This window comes from Triturus cristatus, chromosome 11, assembly GCF_964204655.1.
Source record: "Triturus cristatus chromosome 11, aTriCri1.1, whole genome shotgun sequence".
In the NCBI taxonomy this organism is placed as follows: Eukaryota; Metazoa; Chordata; class Amphibia; order Caudata; family Salamandridae; genus Triturus; species Triturus cristatus.
The window spans coordinates 702,375,105-702,400,332 of NC_140594.1; positions in this window are offsets into that span (position 1 = coordinate 702,375,105).

A 25,228-nucleotide genomic window follows, 5' to 3' on the forward strand; every position below is an offset into this window, starting at 1 on the left:
CTTGGTTGAAGTATTGTCTACACCGCGATACCCCCCCCGACGCTGCATATTTCCACACGGAGGTTACTGGCGTAAGGGGAGAGAGGAGGCAAATCATTTGCCTGATAAGGGAGACTGTAACTGACTTGCACCCCCCAGGGAACTGCGAAGGAGTGGGGGCCACCATCCAAACTGGTTTGGGGCATCACCTGTTGCCTGAGAGGCCCTATCACTGTATGGGCACTCATGGAGGACTTCATTTCCCAAAATGCCGTTGCCTGATGGGTGGAGCGCGAGTTGTCCTGCAGCCTCGGAGGTGGAGGAGGGGCAAGTAAGCACCTGACTGGGAGTGGCCGCAATAACAGCTAAAATACCAGCAGACCCCCAGGACACTGTTTAATCTTTTGAAACGGGCACTGATGAAGCTATTACAAGCGAAACGCGTCTGCCTAGCGTTTCATGGGTTGTTTTATACAGAGCGCTGGTAATGATTAAAGTCAGTTGCAGTTTATCCCGGAGCTGTCTTGCACTTTTGTCCTTACCTGGAGAAAGACTGGTTGTTGTGTGTCGCCAGCTTGCAGGTGCTGGCTCTAGCAAGACGCCCTCTCGTTCTGGAGGATCGTGGAACACCTGCAACCCTTGGTTGAAGTATTGTCTACACCGCGATACCCCCCCGACGCTGCATATTTCCACACGGAGGTTACTGGCGTAAGGGGAGAGAGGAGGCAAATCATTTGCCTGATAAGGGAGACTGTAACTGACTTGCACCCCCCAGGGAACTGCGAAGGAGTGGGGGCCACCATCCAAACTGGTTTGGGGCATCACCTGTTGCCTGAGAGGCCCTATCACTGTATGGGCACTCATGGAGGACTTCATTTCCCAAAATGCCGTTGCCTGATGGGTGGAGCGCGAGTTGTCCTGCAGCCTCGGAGGTGGAGGAGGGGCAAGTAAGCACCTGACTGGGAGTGGCCGCAATAACAGCTAAAATACCAGCAGACCCCCAGGACACTGTTTAATCTTTTGAAACGGGCACTGATGAAGCTATTACAAGCGAAACGCGTCTGCCTAGCGTTTCATGGGTTGTTTTATACAGAGCGCTGGTAATGATTAAAGTCAGTTGCAGTTTATCCCGGAGCTGTCTCGCACTTTTGTCCTTACCTGGAGAAAGACTGGTTGTTGTGTGTCGCCAGCTTGCAGGTGCTGGCTCTAGCAAGACGCCCTCTCGTTCTGGAGGATCGTGGAACACCTGCAACCCTTGGTTGAAGTATTGTCTACACCGCGATACCCCCCCGACGCTGCATATTTCCACACGGAGGTTACTGGCGTAAGGGGAGAGAGGAGGCAAATCATTTGCCTGATAATGGAGACTGTAACTGACTTGCACCCCCCAGGGAACTGCGAAGGAGTGGGGGCCACCATCCAAACTGGTTTGGGGCATCACCTGTTGCCTGAGAGGCCCTATCACTGTATGGGCACTCATGGAGGACTTCATTTCCCAAAATGCCGTTGCCTGATGGGTGGAGCGCGAGTTGTCCTGCAGCCTCGGAGGTGGAGGAGGGGCAAGTAAGCACCTGACTGGGAGTGGCCGCAATAACAGCTAAAATACCAGCAGACCCCCAGGACACTGTTTAATCTTTTGAAACGGGCACTGATGAAGCTATTACAAGCGAAACGCGTCTGCCTAGCGTTTCATGGGTTGTTTTATACAGAGCGCTGGTAATGATTAAAGTCAGTTGCAGTTTATCCCGGAGCTGTCTCGCACTTTTGTCCTTACCTGGAGAAAGACTGGTTGTTGTGTGTCGCCAGCTTGCAGGTGCTGGCTCTAGCAAGACGCCCTCTCGTTCTGGAGGATCGTGGAACACCTGCAACCCTTGGTTGAAGTATTGTCTACACCGCGATACCCCCCCGACGCTGCATATTTCCACACGGAGGTTACTGGCGTAAGGGGAGAGAGGAGGCAAATCATTTGCCTGATAAGGGAGACTGTAACTGACTTGCACCCCCCAGGGAACTGCGAAGGAGTGGGGGCCACCATCCAAACTGGTTTGGGGCATCACCTGTTGCCTGAGAGGCCCTATCACTGTATGGGCACTCATGGAGGACTTCATTTCCCAAAATGCCGTTGCCTGATGGGTGGAGCGCGAGTTGTCCTGCAGCCTCGGAGGTGGAGGAGGGGCAAGTAAGCACCTGACTGGGAGTGGCCGCAATAACAGCTAAAATACCAGCAGACCCCCAGGACACTGTTTAATCTTTTGAAACGGGCACTGATGAAGCTATTACAAGCGAAACGCGTCTGCCTAGCGTTTCATGGGTTGTTTTATACAGAGCGCTGGTAATGATTAAAGTCAGTTGCAGTTTATCCCGGAGCTGTCTCGCACTTTTGTCCTTACCTGGAGAAAGACTGGTTGTTGTGTGTCGCCAGCTTGCAGGTGCTGGCTCTAGCAAGACGCCCTCTCGTTCTGGAGGATCGTGGAACACCTGCAACCCTTGGTTGAAGTATTGTCTACACCGCGATACCCCCCCGACGCTGCATATTTCCACACGGAGGTTACTGGCGTAAGGCGAGAGAGGAGGCAAATCATTTGCCTGATAATGGAGACTGTAACTGACTTGCACCCCCCAGGGAACTGCGAAGGAGTGGGGGCCACCATCCAAACTGGTTTGGGGCATCACCTGTTGCCTGAGAGGCCCTATCACTGTATGGGCACTCATGGAGGACTTCATTTCCCAAAATGCCGTTGCCTGATGGGTGGAGCGCGAGTTGTCCTGCAGCCTCGGAGGTGGAGGAGGGGCAAGTAAGCACCTGACTGGGAGTGGCCGCAATAACAGCTAAAATACCAGCAGACCCCCAGGACACTGTTTAATCTTTTGAAACGGGCACTGATGAAGCTATTACAAGCGAAACGCGTCTGCCTAGCGTTTCATGGGTTGTTTTATACAGAGCGCTGGTAATGATTAAAGTCAGTTGCAGTTTATCCCGGAGCTGTCTCGCACTTTTGTCCTTACCTGGAGAAAGACTGGTTGTTGTGTGTCGCCAGCTTGCAGGTGCTGGCTCTAGCAAGACGCCCTCTCGTTCTGGAGGATCGTGGAACACCTGCAACCCTTGGTTGAAGTAATATATACATATATATATACATATATATATATATATATATATATATATATATATATATATATATATCAGTGAAAAAACCATAGGTTTCACACATGTTATAGTTAGCTGGACATTTTACTCGTAAAAAACCAATGAAATTGCCCCGTTATAGTTAGTTCAGCTAACTATAACTCGCGCGCCCGCAATGCACTGCTGATGACGTCACATATTACATCACTCATGACATGGTCAGTGACATCACTCATGACATCACTGATGACATCTCAAATGACATCACTGATGACATCACTGATGACATCATCCTTGTGATAGAGTGGCAGACCTCCTCTCACCTTAATATAAGCTTTGATACACACATTCAAAAATAGAGACTAAAAATTTCAAAACAATGGACATACCAATACCAGTTACAACAACCTCTTCAGTAATTCTAAGATCCACATACACATCCACTCATTCACCAACAGTCCTATACAGTCACTCATACATGTACTCACTCATCATATGTACTCATACATCTATACATCCTGTTACACAATGCCACTCATCCATAGAGTTACTCACACACATAGTCACTCATGCTAATAAAGAATAAAACATACATTTACTTGCATATACAGTAATACACACACCACCATACTTACTTCTACGGAAACTTACACATACTTAGTCTTTTAAACAATCACTTATAGAAACACATACTTATTCATACAGGAACTCTTTCAATCTCTCCCTCTCACATATACTCACATATATACACCAATAGTCACATATACTAGTTAAAAACATATGTAGTTACTCCTGAAGACACTATTGAGACAGTCATTCACTCACTAACACACCCATACACACACTCATCCACCCATACAGTCCTGCACACATGCTGTCTTCAACACATACAAACAGTGAGTCACTCATTCATGCATCTATGCACTACGTAATACCCCCCACCGTACCATACAGACACTCAGACTGATACTCAAAAAAACAACTAATAACCTATATAGACACCCATGTAGCTACTCACCAACCCATGCAGCCACTTATACACAAAGTGAGAGATACACTTAATCAGTCAGTAACACAATCAATTTTTCAAAAACAAATCATCCATTTAGACACTTATATACCCATTTATTCTTCCATCGACCTTGAGATACACATATATAAAACATATTTAATTTTCAGAAAAACACACATTCACTGGATGATGTCATCAGTGATGTCATCAGTGATGTCATTTGAGATGTCATCAGTGATGTCATGAGTGATGTCACTGACCATGTCATGAGTGATGTAATATGTGACGTCATCAGCAGTGCATTGCGGGCGCGCGAGTTATAGTTAGCTGAACTAACTATAACGGGGCAATTTCATTGTTTTTTTACGAGTAAAATGTCCAGCTAACTATAACATGTGTGAAACCTATGGTTTTTTCACTGAATTTCTAAGGTTTTTTAAATGCTAATTCCTAACTATAATGTGCCTGAAACCTATGGTTTTTTCAGTGAATTTGCAAGGTTTTTTAAATGCTAATTCCTAACTATAACGTGTGTGAAACCCATGGTTTTTTCAGTGAATTTGCAAGGTTTTTTAAATGCTATTTTTTTTTTTTATTCTTCATTTTTTTCAAACATATTTTTAATTTAATTTTCTTATCTTTTATAAAGACTATGCTTAAATTTTTAAAATCCTTAAATATTTTTTTTATATATATTTTTTAAAATAAACATGTAAAATTTATTTCCAGTTTTTTTTTTTTTTTTTTTTTTTTTTTTTATAGTACGCGTACCGTAAGCTCACGGTAAGCGTACGGTTTACGCAACGCCCGTAATCTATCTACGCTGCTTGCGTATAGTTACGTACTTTGCGTAGCCGCGCGTACTGCGCGTGGGACGCGTGCGCGCTTACGCAACACGCGTACGTTACGCGGAAGTGCCGGGGAGTGACTGTTATGCGCATGCGCGCAAGCGCGTGTCTTTTTTACGCGCACGCGTACTTTTTGCCGTAAGCGTACCGTAAGCGTACCGTAAGCGTACGGTAGGTCATCTGATCTTGAAACACAACTTTTGATTGGTTGAAACTACTTTCAGTTCTAGAACTCTCCTACACCACACCCATTCCCCTCATTTCTGCTTGTGATCCCTTGGGAGAAGGAGCTGGTTTGTCTTTGGGATACGATGGCAGAACAGCAGAGCTCTTCTGAGAGTGAGGCTAGCACCAGCAGCACTGTCTTGAGGCAGAGAGCGAGGAAAGTAAAGCCTTCTTATGTTTGGGATTATTTTACTTTTCCAGAAGGCCAGCAAAAGGTGAATGCACCCTTAGTTACTTGCAAGCTGTGTAAGCGTGTACTTTCTAGAGGTAATCCTAACAGGAAGTATTCCTTTGGGAATCACACCATGAAGAGACACCTCCAGGAAGTACACAGAAGGACACATGGTCATCTTTTTGGAGGTAACTCTTCAGAAAGACGAGCCAGTACATCCACAGCAGCTCAGCCTGGACCATCACCTGCAGGGCAGACTCCTTCTTCTGCAGGTCAGGTGAGCCCTTCATCTGTGGGGGGAGAATCTCCTTTTGCTGGCCCTCTGGAAATTAACCCTCGGTTTGCGAGGGTTGAAGTACGGTGCGCCACTTGTCACGATCTAATTACTTATAGGGAGACCAGTGTTTCCCTGGTGAACAGTAAAATAGATCAGCACACTTGTCGTACCGTCTAATATTCCCAATCTTTCTTTCCTCTGTCCCTGCATGAACACAACGGTTCTTTTAAGAGCCAACCTTATCTTTCATCTTTTTTTTACATATGTTTTTAAAAACTTTTTTTTATTTTTTTTTACCGTACGCGTACGGTAAGCGTACCTTTTTTTTATTTTTAAAAAAAAACACTAAAAATCATTTATCACATTACAAGGTCCTTGAGAGACTACAATTATTATTATTGACTTACCATACTCACTCAAAAAAATATTTATTCATTTGTTTTTTTTAAAAATAGTTTTTAAAATGGTTGTAGTTTCCAAAAATTTTCTATATCGATCTGAAAAAAAAGAAAAAAGTATTAATATTTTTAAACCATTTTATAATACAGTACACATATTTACATTGCTACACTCCAGCAAGGGCAACCAGCCTTAGTGATGCTGAATGTATTTGCATTACAGACTTAAACCTGAAAACCCCACTCGCTTCTAATTACTGTGCATGACTATACATGGCAAGCACATGGGTGTGTGCTAAGCCTCTGCTTCTTCCCCCAAAAATTCGCTCCTCTTTTCCATCTACTGCAACTGTGAAATCACCAGAGCAAGACGCAATAAATCTCTGCCTATAATTCTTCTATGCACACAGAGTCATGTTTTCACATTAGTGCCAAAACGAAATTTCTTTGCCAATTTGAAAGCACACTTACTGCTCTTTTTTTTTCGGGCCAAGTGAAAATCTCTTTTTACAATTTGAAATCACTTTTACAGACTGACACATTCTGAAACCTTTTTTTTAAATTTATTTAAATGCACATGTCCAAGCTGTTTTTTTTTCAGAGCACCACCGTGTGTATTCTCTGTGACTGCCTACACTCCAGCAGGGGCAACCAGCCTTACTGATGCTGAATGTATTTGCATTACAGACTTAAACCTGAAAACCCCACTCGCTTCTAATTACTGTGCATGACTATACATGGCAAGCACATGGGTGTGTGCTAAGCCTCTGCTTCTTCCCCCAAAAATTCGCTCCTCTTTTCCATCTACTGCAACTGTGAAATCACCAGAGCAAGACGCAATAAATCTCTGCCTATAATTCTTCTATGCACACAGAGTCATGTTTTCACATTAGTGCCAAAACGAAATTTCTTTGCCAATTTGAAAGCACACTTACTGCTCTTTTTTTTTCGGGCCAAGTGAAAATCTCTTTTTACAATTTGAAATCACTTTTACAGACTGACACATTCTGAAACCTTTTTTTTAAATTTATTTAAATGCACATGTCCAAGCTGTTTTTTTTTCAGACCACCACCGTGTGTATTCTCTGTGACTGCCTACACTCCAGCAGGGGCAACCAGCCTTAGTGATGCTGAATGTATTTGCATTACAGACTTAAACCTGAAAACCCCACTCGCTTCTAATTACTGTGCATGACTATACATGGCAAGCACATGGGTGTGTGCTAAGCCTCTGCTTCTTCCCCCAAAAATTCGCTCCCCCTTTCCATCTACTGCAACTGTGAAATCACCAGAGCAAGACGCAATAAATCTCTGCCTATAATTCTTCTATGCACACAGAGTCATGTTTTCACATTAGTGCCAAAACGAAATTTCTTTGCCAATTTGAAAGCACACTTACTGCTCTTTTTTTTTCGGGCCAAGTGAAAATCTCTTTTTACAATTTGAAATCACTTTTACAGACTGACACATTCTGAAACATTTTTTTTAAATTTATTTAAATGCACATGTCCAAGCTGTTTTTTTTTCAGACCACCACCGTGTGTATTCTCTGTGACTGCCTACACTCCAGCAGGGGCAACCAGCCTTAGTGATGCTGAATGTATTTGCATTACAGACTTAAACCTGAAAACCCCACTCGCTTCTAATTACTGTGCATGACTATAGGGGTGGGCGGAATTTGCGGAATTAACCTTCGCAAATTATCGCGAGAATGTTTAAAATTATCGCAAACAAGCAGAAATATCGCGAAGATGCGGAAGTTTTTTTCCGGCACGTTCGCGAGATTTTCTGCATGGTTGCGGGTCGCCAACTTACCCATGTGGTTGCTTGCGGGCGCGGCCATCTTGTTTTGAGTTGTTCTCGCGGTGCATGATCGCGAGAAGAAAGACGTGATCGCGCGACGCATGACGTCACTGCGGGCGCGAACTGTCGCGAGACAGCGCAAATGGCTAAAAACAATACAACATCTCATGGAGAACGCGACCGGATCAAGAAAACTTGTCAGCGAACGCAGGGATTCAGGTAAGGCGATCGCGCGCGCGCGAGAATGTATCATTTTACAGCGCGAGCAAGAAACAAATTATCGCCAAGCTGCGGAAACCGGAATTTTTGACATTTTCGCGCTCTCCGCGGAACGCAAAAATGTCAAATTATCGCAATTTCCGCGAACGGAACGAAATTTTTGCCCAGGCCTACATGACTATACATGGCAAGCACATGGGTGTGTGCTAAGCCTCTGCTTCTTCCCCCAAAAATTCGCTCCCCCTTTCCATCTACTGCAACTGTGAAATCACCAGAGCAAGACGCAATAAATCTCTGCCTATAATTCTTCTATGCACACAGAGTCATGTTTTCACATTAGTGCCAAAACGAAATTTCTTTGCCAATTTGAAAGCACACTTACTGCTCTTTTTTTTTCGGGCCAAGTGAAAATCTCTTTTTACAATTTGAAATCACTTTTACAGACTGACACATTCTGAAACCTTTTTTTTAAATTTATTTAAATGCACATGTCCAAGCTGTTTTTTTTTCAGAGCACCACCGTGTGTATTCTCTGTGACTGCCTACACTCCAGCAGGGGCAACCAGCCTTACTGATGCTGAATGTATTTGCATTACAGACTTAAACCTGAAAACCCCACTCGCTTCTAATTACTGTGCATGACTATACATGGCAAGCACATGGGTGTGTGCTAAGCCTCTGCTTCTTCCCCCAAAAATTCGCTCCTCTTTTCCATCTACTGCAACTGTGAAATCACCAGAGCAAGACGCAATAAATCTCTGCCTATAATTCTTCTATGCACACAGAGTCATGTTTTCACATTAGTGCCAAAACGAAATTTCTTTGCCAATTTGAAAGCACACTTACTGCTCTTTTTTTTTCGGGCCAAGTGAAAATCTCTTTTTACAATTTGAAATCACTTTTACAGACTGACACATTCTGAAACCTTTTTTTTAAATTTATTTAAATGCACATGTCCAAGCTGTTTTTTTTTCAGACCACCACCGTGTGTATTCTCTGTGACTGCCTACACTCCAGCAGGGGCAACCAGCCTTAGTGATGCTGAATGTATTTGCATTACAGACTTAAACCTGAAAACCCCACTCGCTTCTAATTACTGTGCATGACTATACATGGCAAGCACATGGGTGTGTGCTAAGCCTCTGCTTCTTCCCCCAAAAATTCGCTCCCCCTTTCCATCTACTGCAACTGTGAAATCACCAGAGCAAGACGCAATAAATCTCTGCCTATAATTCTTCTATGCACACAGAGTCATGTTTTCACATTAGTGCCAAAACGAAATTTCTTTGCCAATTTGAAAGCACACTTACTGCTCTTTTTTTTTCGGGCCAAGTGAAAATCTCTTTTTACAATTTGAAATCACTTTTACAGACTGACACATTCTGAAACATTTTTTTTAAATTTATTTAAATGCACATGTCCAAGCTGTTTTTTTTTCAGACCACCACCGTGTGTATTCTCTGTGACTGCCTACACTCCAGCAGGGGCAACCAGCCTTAGTGATGCTGAATGTATTTGCATTACAGACTTAAACCTGAAAACCCCACTCGCTTCTAATTACTGTGCATGACTATACATGGCAAGCACATGGGTGTGTGCTAAGCCTCTGCTTCTTCCCCCAAAAATTCGCTCCCCCTTTCCATCTACTGCAACTGTGAAATCACCAGAGCAAGACGCAATAAATCTCTGCCTATAATTCTTCTATGCACACAGAGTCATGTTTTCACATTAGTCCCAAAACGAAATTTCTTTGCCAATTTGAAAGCACACTTACTGCTCTTTTTTTTCGGGCCAAGTGAAAATCTCTTTTTACAATTTGAAATCACTTTTACAGACTGACACATTCTGAAACCTTTTTTTTAAATTTATTTAAATGCACATGTCCAAGCTGTTTTTTTTTCAGAGCACCACCGTGTGTATTCTCTGTGACTGCCTACACTCCAGCAGGGGCAACCAGCCTTACTGATGCTGAATGTATTTGCATTACAGACTTAAACCTGAAAACCCCACTCGCTTCTAATTACTGTGCATGACTATACATGGCAAGCACATGGGTGTGTGCTAAGCCTCTGCTTCTTCCCCCAAAAATTCGCTCCCCCTTTCCATCTACTGCAACTGTGAAATCACCAGAGCAAGACGCAATAAATCTCTGCCTATAATTCTTCTATGCACACAGAGTCATGTTTTCACATTAGTGCCAAAACGAAATTTCTTTGCCAATTTGAAAGCACACTTAATGCTCTTTTTTTTTCGGGCCAAGTGAAAATCACTTTTACAGACTGACACATTATGAAACCACCATGTGTAACTACAACAAAAACAATTCCCATTTCTAATATTCATTTCTTAAGTTACCACATACATCCCCTCTCAAACTGTAAACTCACCTTTAAAATTAGTTAGTTGTGAAAGAAATGTGACACTCAAACAGCAGATTATCAGAGCCAGGATCTCTGTTGTGTTCACCTCTCTCCTCTCAGCAGAACCAGATAATGGCAAACTTTCCCTCTATTTTTCCACACATATACATGTAAGTTTCAAATCTCAGTGCTTCCCCCTTTTTTTCAAATGTAATGACACATTTCTATTGGTTGAAAACCAACCCTTTTCCAAAAGTACCCTTCCCCCAACTTGACTTCTGCCTAGTACCCTTCCCCCAACTTGACTTCTGCCTGCTACCATAGCAACAGCTCATGGAACACTGCTGTGTGCAGTTAGGTCAGAAGTTCGACACACAATGTTTCAATTCCACAGAGCAAGAGTGCTTGACTTTTCAAACCTAACAGCAAATCCATAGTACTGTTCTTTGGTTACACATTTTTTTGTACCAATACAAAACATGCTTCTATTAATTTTCACATACAGCCTAGTTTTTTTTCTAGAATGGTATGAAACAGCCAATCAGTTCTTTTTGTTTTGTAAAAAATATGTATGCCTCCATTTCCAAACTGTCTTTCTTTTCATATTGCCATTCTACTGAAAGACACCTCCTGAGTGCATCCAGTTCTCCTTTGAAGATGTTCACAGTGTGGATTGTAGGGCACAGCTATGTCTTCTGGAGTGAAAAGTTTGCAGAGAAAACAGATATGGTGAGAGACCTTGCTTTGCCAAATGTAGACATTAAATGGATTGGTCAGAGAGGGTTAAAGTGGCACCAATTGATGCCATTGGTGAAATCCTTCATTCAAATCCAACACCCTGACCTCATAATAGTGCACTGTGGTGGCAATGACCTAGGCACTTTGACTGGGGTAGGTCTGGAAATGCTTATGAAGGACACCTTTGCACAACTGTTTACACTTTTCCCTAAAACTGCCTTTGTGTTTTCCAACATATGCCAAAGGCAAAAATGGAACTGGTCCAATCATTTCTGTCCACAGATTGACAAAGCAAGAAAGCACGTCAACAAATCTGTTTCTGCTTTCCTCCGTGACTATGGTATGGGTGCCATTTACCACAACAACTTGCGTTACGACATGCAAGACATTTATAGAGGAGATGGTGTGCACTTCAATGATGAAGGGAACAGAGTCTTCCTCTTGAACCTTAGACTCTGCATCGGTACTTACTTGTAGGTACCACTAAAAAAATGACTCCATAAACACAACAGCTCTTTTTAGAGCTCCCTAATTTCTAAACTCTTAAATCTGATTTTCATTTATTTATTATTTTTTTTTTTACCGTACGCTTACCGTAAGCTCACCGTACGCGTACCCCGTGATTTTTTTTAAAATCAATAAATGTTTTTTTTGTACTTTTCTGTCCTTCTTTGACCCCCTTACAATTGTTAGGGGGTCTGTAACTCTCCTCATTGCCCCCTTTCCTTGTTTTCACTCTTTTTTTTCAGAGTGAAATACACAAAATGGCGGCCGCCGCTTCCTGGTTTCGGCCGATTCGAATGTTTACTAAGATCTAAGAGCCAATCAGAATCGCGCTCGCGCACGCCACCGTACGCTTACCGTAAGCGTACGGTAAGCGTACCGTAAGCGGGCTCAGATATATATATTGATTTAAAGGCTATTTTCTCAGAATCTACTGAACAGATTTACACCAAACCTACAAAAGGCACTTCCTTGACCTAGGGACTACCTCTCTGCCAAATTTTGAGTAATTCTGTTCAGCCGTTCGGGCTGTAGCTCGTTCTAAAGGTCCTATGGAAAAATGCATGGGAAAAACGCGTTTTGGGACCCCCCTTTTATCTCAGCCCCCGCTTGACGAATCCCCCCGAGACTTTCAGGGTAGGAGCGGAGCGTAGCGCCCCACCTATTTTGAGAAATTCGCGAGGATTCGTCGACCGGCGCCAAAGTTATTCAAAATAGAATGTTGAGGTTTTCCTATGGAAACGTGGTCCTAACTATAACTACCTACTGGCGACCGCCAGTAGGTAATATATATATATATATATATATATATATATATATATATATATATATATATTCACTGACAAAACCATAGGTATCATGCACGTTATAGTTAGGAATTGGCATTTAAAAAACCTTTGAAATTCACTGATAAATCCATAGGTTTCAGGCACATTATAGTTAGGAATTAGCATTTAAAAAACCTTAGATATTCAATGAAAAAAACATAGGTTCCAGGGGCGTTATAGTTAGCTGGACATTTCCCTCATACAAAACCCTAGAAATTCCCCTGTTATAGTTAGTTCAGCTAACTATAACTCGTGCCCCTGCAATGCACTGCTGATGACGTCACATATTACATCACTCATGACATGGTCAGTGACATCACTGATGACATCAATGATGACATCTGAAATGACATCACTGATGACATCACTGATGACATCATCCAGTGAATGTGTGTTTTTCTGAAAAGTTTAAATATGATTTATATATTTATAGTGAAAGGCCTATGGAAGAATGAGTGGGTGTATAAGTGTGTGAATGGGTGATTTTCTAGGTGCGTAACTGACTCTATAAGTGAGTCATTAAATGTATCTTACTGCAGACTAGTGACTAAACAGTGTCTGTATGTGTCTGTGTGTTGGTGTATAAGTGGCTGCATGGTTTTGTGAATAGCTATATGAGTGTCTATATGGGTTATTGATTGGTTGTCTGAGTATCTGTATGGGTGCCTGAGCGTTTGTGTGGGTAGGGTGTGTGTGACTCTGTGCATAGATGTGTGAGAGGGTGATTCAGTGGGTGCATGGTTTTATGAGTGCCTCTGTGATGGACTGCATGGGTGGGTGAGTGTGTGCATGGTTGTGTTAGTGATTGAATGTATATCTCAGTGGTACATGTGTCAGTAACTACATATGTGAAACGCAGTGTATATGTGTGTAAGAGTATATAACTATCTATATGTGAGAGTGTGTGATTGCGGGAGTGGCTGTATGGATGAATGTGTGCTTGTATTAGTAATTGTATAAGAGCGTCAGAATTTGTTAGTATTTTTATGAGTAAGTGAACTTGAGTGTGTTTTAACTGTATAGGTGAGTAAATTGGACTGTGTTTAATTATTTGCACGACTGACTAGGTGTGTCAGTACCTCAATGGATGATTGGCGGTGTGTGAGTGTCTATATAGGTGTATAAATGCATATGATAGTCTTGTACGGAGTGACTAAGTATGAGTGACTGTACAGGTGAGTGAGTGGAGGTGTATGTAGACCTAAGAGTTAATGAGTGGGTATGTAGTTATTGGTATTGGAGTATCTATGGTTTTCAAAATGGCCGTCTGAAATTTTGAGTCGGTGTATCAAAGGTTATATTAGGGTGTGAGAAGATGCACTAATTTATCACATGGATGACGTCACCAGTGATGTCATCAGTGATGTCATTTGAGATGTCATCAGTGATCTCATCAGTGATCTCATCAGTGATGTCACTGACCATGTCTTGAGTGATGTAATATGTGACGTCATCAGCAGTGCATTGCGGGGGCGCGAGTTATAGTTAGCTGAACTAACTATAATAGGGACATTTTTTCATAGGGTTTTGTACGAGGGAAATGTCCAGCTAACTATAACCCCCCTGAAACCTATGGTTTTTTCAGTGAATTTCTAAGGTTTTTTAAATGCTAATTCCTAACTATAACGTGCCTGAAACCTATGTTTTTTTCAGTGAATTTCAAAGGTTTTTTAAATGCCAATTCCTAACTATAACGTGCATGAAACCTATAGTTTTTTCAGTGAATTTCAAAGGTTTTTTAAATGCTAATTCCTATCTATAACTTATCTCTAAAGATATCATGAAAAGCATTCTTTTTTAAAAGTAGGGTGCACATTAGTTTTGTGGAAAAGCATCTTTGTGATTGGTTAAGAAAAAGCTGTTTCAACGTGGAGTACATTTTATAGGATGAAATTTGCTCAGCTCAACCACAACTGCTACTTGCATTTGGAAGTCACTGTTCAAACTTAAAACAATCGTGAACTTTTAACCTGCACGTGTCGTTACATGTTCAAGAAAATGTTACAAAAAAATATTGTTAAGTTTAAAAATTTGATGAACTTTTAACCTGCACTTGTTGTAGTATGTTTTAGAAAGTGTGTTGATAGAATACGTTGCACTTCTGACTTCTATGTGTTGTTGAATATTTAAAAAACGGTTCATATGGAAAATTAAAAAGAAAATGATAGAGAAGTTTTGAAACCTAAAAGAATCAAGGAACTATTCTAATGTATTCTTTACATGTATTTATGTGTGCAGCAACAAAATTATAGACACAACAGCACTAGGAAGAGGAAGAAGCAGGGAGTGGGGGCAGGGGGGAGATGGGCAGAATGGCACACATGCACAATTAAGTACAACACACATATAGACTAACAATGGCTAAAATGAAACACACCAACAAGGAGCACAAGTCACACAACCAGCCAACATCACACCACTGAACGAGCATAGAAGTGAAAACCACGCTGCATTCATACAGGATGTGTACAAAGGCCAGTCGTTGGTGTTGTGGGATATCTGTGACCGTGGTCATGATGGATGAGATGCCCAGTATGTGGCACATGGTCGAGTTCACTGTGTGTTATGTTGCCAAACGGCTGCTCCTCCCTCCCACGAGCCCCCACACTTTTGTACGGTGCGCTGTTGTATCTCGTGCACTCGTACGGCACACCATTGTAATGCCTATTTGCGCATGTCCTGCTACATTCCAACTACAACATCACAGTGCCGTTTGGAGGTGGTGCATGCCACTTTACAACATCGACGGCTGCGGCTCTTGTAGCAGGCCACACCAGAACACAGAGACACACTTACCGCACTTCCTGTACACGGACATGTCCGAGACACCCCGTTCCCCTTGCTGGATAGGCACACCCCTGCACTAACCTGTGAACCCCAGACCAGCACACGCCAGTTGTGCATGCAGGAGGATGCGTATGTAGCTACAAATGTAGGCTCACTGCCAACGCTGAGGTGACAGCACACTGTGATATTGCAGGACTCGTGCCTATCATGCTAAGACAATGACCACAGGGACACACTTACTAAGATGTGGGTTTGGGGGGCATTGGCGGTCCTGGAGTTGTTGAGATGAGTCTTCTGGCCCTCATGGGTATCCCTGTATCATGCTCATTGACTCTATGGCACCTGTGGGTGTTCTGGTGTGGCTCTTGGCTGTGTTCCCTTTCATGGTGCAGGTAGTTGTCCTGCTTAACACCAGCAGAAAGCAGGTGTAAAATCCCTGGTGCTAACGTGTCTTATCGCCGGAATTTGTTTCGCATTGCAATTGGTGTGAAAGTTGTGATGTGATTTTTTTCGTGTGCAGAACAATATACGAACTGAGCAGTGTATCTCGTCAAGATCCAGCACCTGACGCACTATTCCCAATCAATATAAATACAATGAGATTTCTTAATAGATTTTGTGTGTACACTGTAAGTGCAGCCAATACCTCAGTGCAATTCAATACAGGATTTTAATATTGAGAATAAATCGGAAAGGTGCACCTCGTGTCTTTTTGCACGGGAACGGCTACTCTCCATTTCATTTAACGGAAGTAAAGTTGAGATAAATCTAACACACTATTCTGAAGTTGGTGCAAATTGCAGCTATCACCAGTATTCCAGCGATAAGTGCCCCAAAATTTAACACCATGGTGGACTCCATCAAATAACAGTAATAAGAACAAGAAAGAGTCACACCGCAGTTAAGAGAACAACCAAAAACGGTATTAATTTTTTTTTCAAACTTTATTTTTGATAGTAATAAATATGTAAACGATAAACTATTTTCAAACTTTATTTTTTTATTAACATATATATGAACAATAAACGAATAAATAAAATGTAACAACAATATTACAAAACAACAAGGCGAAACACTCCTGTGGGGACCATGGATGTCGACGACAGACCTGGAGAATCAGAAAGATTGTTAAAAAAAAAACAACATGGTATTCTCAACAAAATACCACAAGAAACAAATCACAGATATATAAAATGCATACAGCTAACAAAATTTTATATGTTTCACTTACAAAAACAGTAAATGTTGCCGCTTTAAAATATTTACCGAATCTGGGGAATTTTTTTTGCAGAAGGCACCACGCCCACAACGTTTTTCTTCAGTGGTGAGGAAATTTTGTACTTTTCCCAAAGGGCAATGTCACCTTCGTCACTCGCAAGATTTGCCAAAGAGTTCTGTTACGAGGGGATCCTAACAAAAAATACTCGTGCGGCACAGCAAGTATGATGAAACACCTAAGGACCCTTCATCCAAACAATCTTGCACGAGAAGAGTGCAAACAGATTAGAAACACTCCTGTTCTGTATCTGTAAAAAAGAATCACAAATAAATGTATATTAATAACTTTCAAATTTATACTATTCCATTACTGTACAAACACATTTTATATAAAAACTGACTAAGAAACTATAGCCCTGAACCACATGTGTGACGATCATTAAAACACTACATGCATAGTGCATACTACTGTGAAGCAGTTCATGCCCTAAAGCCTACCTCACTAAAAGACTACATGATAACTAACTAAATGATTACAGTACTATAAGGAGACACACTGGGTGAGTGACAGGGTGTTTGCTAGAAGAGTATGAATACTAACTAGGGAATAGAAGGTGTGAAACACAACTGTGTAGGTGATTAGAGGACTGCATCCATACTGCATAGGCATTTAAAGCAGTCCATGTGCTAAGGCCTGGCTCACTGCATGACTACTTGGGTACTGACTGAATGATTAGAGTAAAGCAAGGAGAGTGCCTAGGTGAATTTATAAGAGGTAGGCTTTTCGCACAGGGAATGGATTAGTACTTGGTACTGAATGGGTCACTAGAGGGACTAGGAAATTGAAAATGTGAAAAACAAGTGTCTAGGTGGTTAGAAGACTGCATGCATAGTGCATAGGGGTTTGAAGCAGTCCATGTGCTAAGGCCTGGCTCAGTGTATGAATACTTAGGCACTGACTGAATGATTAGAGTACTGCAAAGATAGTATCTTGATGAATTTATGAGTGTTTGGGTTTTAGCACAGTGAATGGATTAGTACATGGTACTGAATGGGTCTCTAGAGGACTGAAAAGGGAGTGACAGGGTATTTCCTGGAAGTGTATGGATACTGACTAGGGAATTGAAGGTGTGAAAGACAATTGTGTAGGTGGTTAGAGGACTGCATGCATAGTGGATAGGGGTTTGAAGCAGTCCATATACTAAGGCCTGGGTCACTGGATGAGTACTTGGGTACTGACTGAATGATTAGAGTACTGCAAGGAGAGTGCCTGGGTGAATTTTTTAGGGTTTGGCGCAGTGAATGGATTAGTACATGATGCTGAATGGGTCACTAGCGGAGTGCAACGGCAGTGACAGGGTGTTTGCTGGAAGTGAACGGATACTGACTGGGGAATTGAAAGTGTGAAAGACAAGTGTGTAGGTGGTTAGAGGACTGCATGCATAGTGGATAGGGGTTTGAAGAAGTCCATGTGCTAAGACCTGGCTCAGTGCATGAATACTTAGGCAGTGACTGAATCATTAGAGTACTGGAAAGAGAGTGTCTTGGTGAGTTTATAAGTGTTTGGGTTTTGGCACAGTGAATGGATTAGTACATGCTGTTGAATGGGTCTCTAGAGGACTGCAAAGGAAGTGACAGGATGTTTCCTGGAAGTGTATGGATACTGACTAGGGAATTGAAGGTGTAAAAGACAAGTGTATAGTATGTTAGAACACTACATGCATACTGCATAGACATTTGAAGCAATCTATTTGGTACTTAGAAACTGACTAAATAATCAAACTACTTCTAGGACAGTGCTTAGGTAAAACTTTTACATTTTCAGTTCTGCCACAGTGAACAGAATAGTACATGGTACTGTACCTTAGTGTCAAACCCTGAGTCATTTTATCAATGCACTTTTTAAAACAGTTATCTGTCAGCAAATACACGATGTGATTCTAGACAAACAACACTATCCCTAGCAGATTACCAAAAATCATTCACTACAGTGGAAGTGGTAAGGGAACTGCACACACTCTACATATTTCACGGCTGCACTTTAGTGTCAATGCCTGACTCATTTAATCAACGCATAAGCAATGACTAGCTTCTAATGCTACTAAAACTTGACAACATGACAGGTTTTAAAATAGTTATCTGTCAGCAAATACACGATGTTACCAAATGCTTCTCTCACAGTGGTTCCCAAATGCACACACACTCACAGTGTGATTCTAGACAACAACCACTATACCCAGGACTTTACCAAAAATCATTCACTACTGTGGAAGTGGTAAGAGAACTGCACACAATCTTCATATTTCAGGACTGCACTTTCGTGTCAAAGCCTGACTCATTTAATCAAAGCGTAAGCAAAGACTGGCTTCTAATGCTACTAAATCTTGACAACATGACCGGTTTTAAAACAGTTATCTGTCAGCAAATACACGATGTTACCAAATGCTTCTCTCACAATCCTTACCCAAAGGCACACAGACTCACAGTGTGATTTTAGACAAGCAACACTATCCTAGGAGTTTACCAAAACTCATTCACTAGTCTGGAAGAGTGAATGGTACTGCACACAATCTACATATTTAACTACAGCACATCAGTGTCAAAGCAGGACTCATTTAATCAACGCATAAGCAAAGACTGGATTCTAATGCTACTAAAACTTCACAACATGACAGGTTTTAAAACAGTTATCTGTCAGCAAATACATGATGTTACCAAATGCTTCTCTCACACTGATCCCAAATACACACTAACTCACAGTGTGATTCTAGACAAGCACCACTATCCCTAGGAGTTTACCAAAACTCATTCACTACAGTGCATGTGTTAAGGGAACTGCACACAATCTACATATTTCACAACTGCAATTTACTGTCAATGCCTGACTCATTTAATCAACGCATAAGCAAAGACTGGATTTTAATGCCACTAAAACTTGACAACATGACATGTTTTAAAACAGTTATCTGTCAGCAAATACACGATGTTACCAAACGCTTCTCTCACAGTGGTTCCCAAATGCACACAGACTCACAGTGTGATTCTAGACAAACAACACTATCCCTAGCAGATTACCAAAACTCATTCACTACAGTGGAAGTGGTATGGGAACTGCACACAATCTACATATTTCACGACTGCACTTTACTGTTAATGCCTGAATCATTTAATCAACGCATAAGCAATGACTGGCTTCTAATGCTACTAAAACTTGACAACATGACAGGTTTTAAATTAGTTATCTGTCAGCAAATACACGATGTTACCAAATGCTTCTCTCACAATCCTTACCCAAATGCACACAGACTCACAGTGTGATTTTAGACAATCAACACTATCCGAGGAGTTTACCAAAACTCATTCATTAGTCTAGAAGAGTTAATGGTACTGAACACAATCTACATATTTAAGTACAGCACATCAGTGTCAATGCATGACTCATTTAATCAACGCATATGCAAAGACTGGATTCGAATGCTACTAAAACTTCACAACATGACAGGTTTTAAAAAAGTTATCTGTCAGCAAATGCACAATGTTACCAAACGCTTCTCTCACTGTGGTTCCCAAATGCACACAGACTCACAGTGTGATTCTAGACAAGCACCACTATCCCTAGGAGTTTACCAAAACTCATTCACTACAGTGCAAGTGGTAAGGGAACGGCACACAATCTATATATTTCAGGACTGCACTTTTCTGTCAAAGCCTGACTCATTTAATCAAATCATAAGCCATAACTGTCTTCTAATGCTACTAAAACTTCACAACATGACAAGTTAAAACAGTTATCTGTCAGCAAATACACGATGTTACCAAATGCTTCTCTCACAGTGGTTCCCAAATGCACACAGACTCACTGTGTGATTCTAGACAAACAACACTATCCCTTGCACTATACCAAAACACATTTCTTCATCTAGAAGAAGTACTACATTTTAGTATAGAAACATAACATAACTTATTTCACAAATTCATAAACAATGACTGGTTTCTAATTCTACCAAAACATAAAAACAACAGTTATCTGTCTACAAACACATGCAAAACACAAATGCTTATTACAGAATGGTTTCTACATGCAAACACATTGTAGAGAAAAAAATTACTCCCTACACTTCAGCAGGAGAAATACATTAGTCTGATTAAAATCAAAATAGTCTACATACATCCCCTCACAATTAAATAACTCATCTTTCAAGATCTTTTTTGGAGAATAGGAAGTATATCAATCACTCACCATATTTTCTTTTACAGAATCTCTGCACTGTTCACCTCTCAGCAAAAACAAAGAATGGAAAAGTTTCCCTTTTATTTTCCACACATATACATGTAAACATCAAATCACAATCCTTCACATATAAACTCAAAAGCAAACACACATTTCTATTGGTTAAACATTTCAACCCTTTCTAACTGAAATACATTTCAACCCTTCCCCCAATCTGCCTTCTGCCTGTTACCATAGAAACAGGTCATGGAACACTGCACTGAGCTCACAGGTCACAAGTTCAGCACACAATATTACTAAACAAGACAGGAAGTGTGCTTGACTTTTCAGCATATCAGCTTATCATATATAATGTTCCTTACAATCTGTTTTTGTTAACCAATAACAATCATACCTTTAAAAAACAGAAATATACACCCTACCTTTCAGTGTAGAAAGTAGTCATACAACCAATGATTTCTTGTCTTTTTTCCAAAAAACATTGCCGTGGATTCCGCACACCCAACGCGTGAGAATCCGTGCACCCAACGCGTTAGGATGCGCGCATCGTGCGCGTATTTCGCAGTTTTTTTTTTTAAAAGGGGGCCCCAGGGGGTCCTTCTGGGACCCCCTAAGCACCTCTAGAGGGTCAGAGTATTTCCACTCTGCCCCCTTTATATGTTTTACACACTTATTCCCCTTGCTTCTTCAACCTCGCTTCTATCGAGGCAGAAAATGGCCGCCAACAGTTCCTGGTTTCGAATGTAGAGGGACAATCGACAGCCAATTAACATTCAGCGCGCGATCGGGAGGGTGCGCGCTTGGTTTGGGGAGGGTGCGCTTACGGTGCGGGTAGGGTCTGCGGATCCTCCCCGGCCATATATATCACTAACTTTTTTACCCTAATTTTCTCAGGAACTACCGAACAGATTCACACCATTTATGCAAAAGGCATGAGTCTGAACTGAGGACTACCTCTTTGCCAAATTTGGTGTCATTCCGTTCAGCGGTTCAGGCTGTAGCTGCGACAACAGATCCTATGGGAAATTGCATGGGGAAAACGCGTTTTGGGACCCCCCTTTTTTCTCAGCCCCCGCTTGACGAATCACCACAAAACTTTCAAGGTAGGAGCGGAGCAGAGCTGGCCAAAAGTTTGGAAAATTTCGCGAAGATTCGTCAATCGGCACCAGACTTATTGGGAATAGAATGTTGCGGATTTCCTATGGAAAATAGGTCCTAACTATAACTATCTACTGGCGACTGCCAGTAGATAATATATATATATATATATATATACATATATATATATGTATATATATATTCACTGAAAAAACCATAGGTTTCACACATGTTATAGTTAGCGGAAATTTTACTGATAAAAAACCAGTGAAATTGCCCCGTTATAGTTAGTGCTGGCAACTATAACTCACGCGACCGCAATCCTCTGCTGATGCTAATACTGTATTTAGACACTTATTTGCCCATGTCTTCTTCCATACATTTTTAGCTATACATATATTACAAATATTTTTTTTTCATAAAGACACATATGTCATCAGCAGAAGATTGCGGTCGCGTGAGTTATAGTTGCCAGCACTAACTATAACGGGGCAATTTCACTGGTTTTTTATCAGTAAAATTTCCGCTAACTATAACATGTGTGAAACCTATGGTTTTTTCAGTGAATTTGCAAGGTTTTTTAAATGCTAATTCCTAACTATAACGTGTGTGAAACCTATGGTTTTTTCAGTGAATTTGTACGGTTTTTTAAATGCTAAGTTACTTTACGCCATTCGAATTCGAGGCGTGCGCGCCCACTTAACGCAGTTCGTTCCGTGCACGGTTTTTATCAACTTTAATAAGCCCTGTACATTTGGTGGCCTTCGGCCACCAAAAGCACAGGGGGTGGGGTCAATGTGGATAGTGTTTTTTTTATTTCGATTTTATAATTTCATGTTGCCAAAATTTAGTTTTTTTTACCTATTAATAAGCCCTGTACATTTGGTGGCCTACGGCCACCAAAAGCACAGGGGGTGGGGTAAGTGTGGATAGTGTTTTTTTTATTTTTTTTTTTTACCGTACGCTTACGGTAAGCGTACGGTAAGCGTACTCGGCGAAATTGCCGAAAAAAAAATAAAACCGTTTTTGCTCTTGGGGGATGTTTGGGGACTCCCTCAACATGACTATGTGGGAGGGAGTTGTCAAAACAGCCCCGTAACATGTTTTTGGCCATCTTGTTTGATAAACAACACTCAGTGCGAGAGACAAAATGGCGGCCGCCGCTTCCTGGTTTCGGCCGATTCGAATGTTTACTAAGATCTAAGAGCCAATCAGAATCGCGCTCGCGCACGCCACCGTACGCTTACGGTAAGCGTACGGTAAGCGTACCGTAAGCGGGCTCAGATATATATATTGATTTAAAGGCTATTTTCTCAGAATCTACTGAACAGATTTACACCAAACCTACAAAAGGCACTTCCTTGACCTAGGGACTACCTCTCTGCCAAATTTCTAGTAATTCTGTTCAGCCGTTCGGGCTGTAGCTCGTTCTAAAGGTCCTATGGAAAAATGCATGGGAAAAACGCGTTTTGGGACCCCCCTTTTATCTCAGCCCCCGCTTGACGAATCCCCCCGAGACTTTCAGGGTAGGAGCGGAGCGTAGCGCCCCACCTATTTTGAGAAATTCGCGAGGATTCATCGACCGGCGCCAAAGTTATTCAAAATAGAATGTTGAGGTTTTCCTATGGAAAAGGGGTCCTAACTATAACTACCTACTGGCGACCGCCAGTAGGTAATATATATATATATATATCCAAAGAACTGCTATTCCAAACCTCCTGACCGGCGAGAGGAAAGCACACGAACCCACAGATATGGTGGCAGAGATTTTTATTCTTCCAAAGACCTCATTCGTGACGCGTTTCGAGCAACAAGTGCCCTTGATCTCACATTAACATATATATATGTATTTCAAAAAACCAAAATTCATATTTCTGTGTGCAATGTGCAATTTAAGGTTTTCGTCGATGAAATGCGAAAATATTGGCATTGTATGTTGCATATACACAACCCACAATCAATTTGTTATTGCTATTCAGTGCCAAATATTTTTTTTAATAGGCAGAAGAGACTTGAAAATTAAATGCATGGAAATTTACATTTGTTGACGTATATATTACATGTGTTCAATCACATATATGCAAATCCCCAAATCCAGACAAGTGGCTAAATCTTCCATATTACAAACGCTTGTTTGAGATATCCGATCCTGCCAAGTGGCCAATCTACCTACGCCAAATTAATTCTCACCTGCATGATACGTCCAATCCTCATTACAAAATATATGAATAAGAAATAGCAATGTTCTCTGAAAGCTACAATTACACGAAAATGATCTAATAATATTTGTCATTATACCAAGCTATTGCAACTAAAAAGTGTCAATCAAGTGAAAAAAGTGATCTAATAAAAATATAAAAAACAGAAAAACACCATCACTCTGATCATAACTTGTGGCCTATTCAAAACCCCAATACCGCAATCCAAAGTGCATGAGGCCACATCAACTCTAAAATCAAACCCGATAGTCGGCAGCCCCCGACATATCAGGCGAAGTCTATGATATGAGGTTATATAAGCGGTGAAAGGCACAGGGAGCACAGAAAGGTTCAGCCCCTGTGAACAACTATGTACATCAAAAAGGTGGATATAACACAATCCTATCCTGTATCCTTTCTGTTTCCATATAAAAAAAAGAGGAAGAAGAGACAACGTAAAAGAGATTTATGTATAACTACAATTGAGGCCTCCCTCATAGTATCAGCTAGTGGGTTAGAATCTACAAAGATGTTGCATAAGCATGCAAGATTTGGCACTAGTAGGGAACAAAATGGTTTTTAGAACATTTTAAGGTTGGGCAATATATTCTGCTCCAACGGTGGAATTTCCGCCGGTCCATGTTACGCTTGTAACACAGAGCTCTGGCCAAATTCCACCAAATGCTGTGTGGGGGAGATGGCAAGCGTGAGCGAGATTTAGCATTCCCTAGAGTGATTTCCAGTTGCAAGGAGTGCACCCGACAAGATTTTAGCAACGTGGGCATGCTCGACCCTTTGCGACCGCTCGCAGTCACAAAGCTTCTGCTTGAGTAGAAAATGTAATCAAGTGGCAGCAAAACCAACTTTTTTCAGCTGCACCCTCTGGCGTGCTGTGTGATGCCATTAGTGCTGCTGTTTTACAGCACATGCAGCACAATGTGCCTATTACTGACCGTTAACAGAATTCCGCAGAATCTTGCTGAGTTTGTTTGTAACTCCGCCTAATTTGGCGGAGTGAACACTGCTAGATCTACCCACGCCTAGAATATGCCTGTAAGCCTATCTGGGCTAGGGGTTTATGAAATTGTTTAGAAATCCCCACAATGTCTTCCTCAATTTCAATAAATGTGTCTAACATAGCTGCTTGGGCATGTGAATGTTGAGCTACTATGGTATTGTGCAGCCATACTTTCTCTCACTGTCTCTGCAG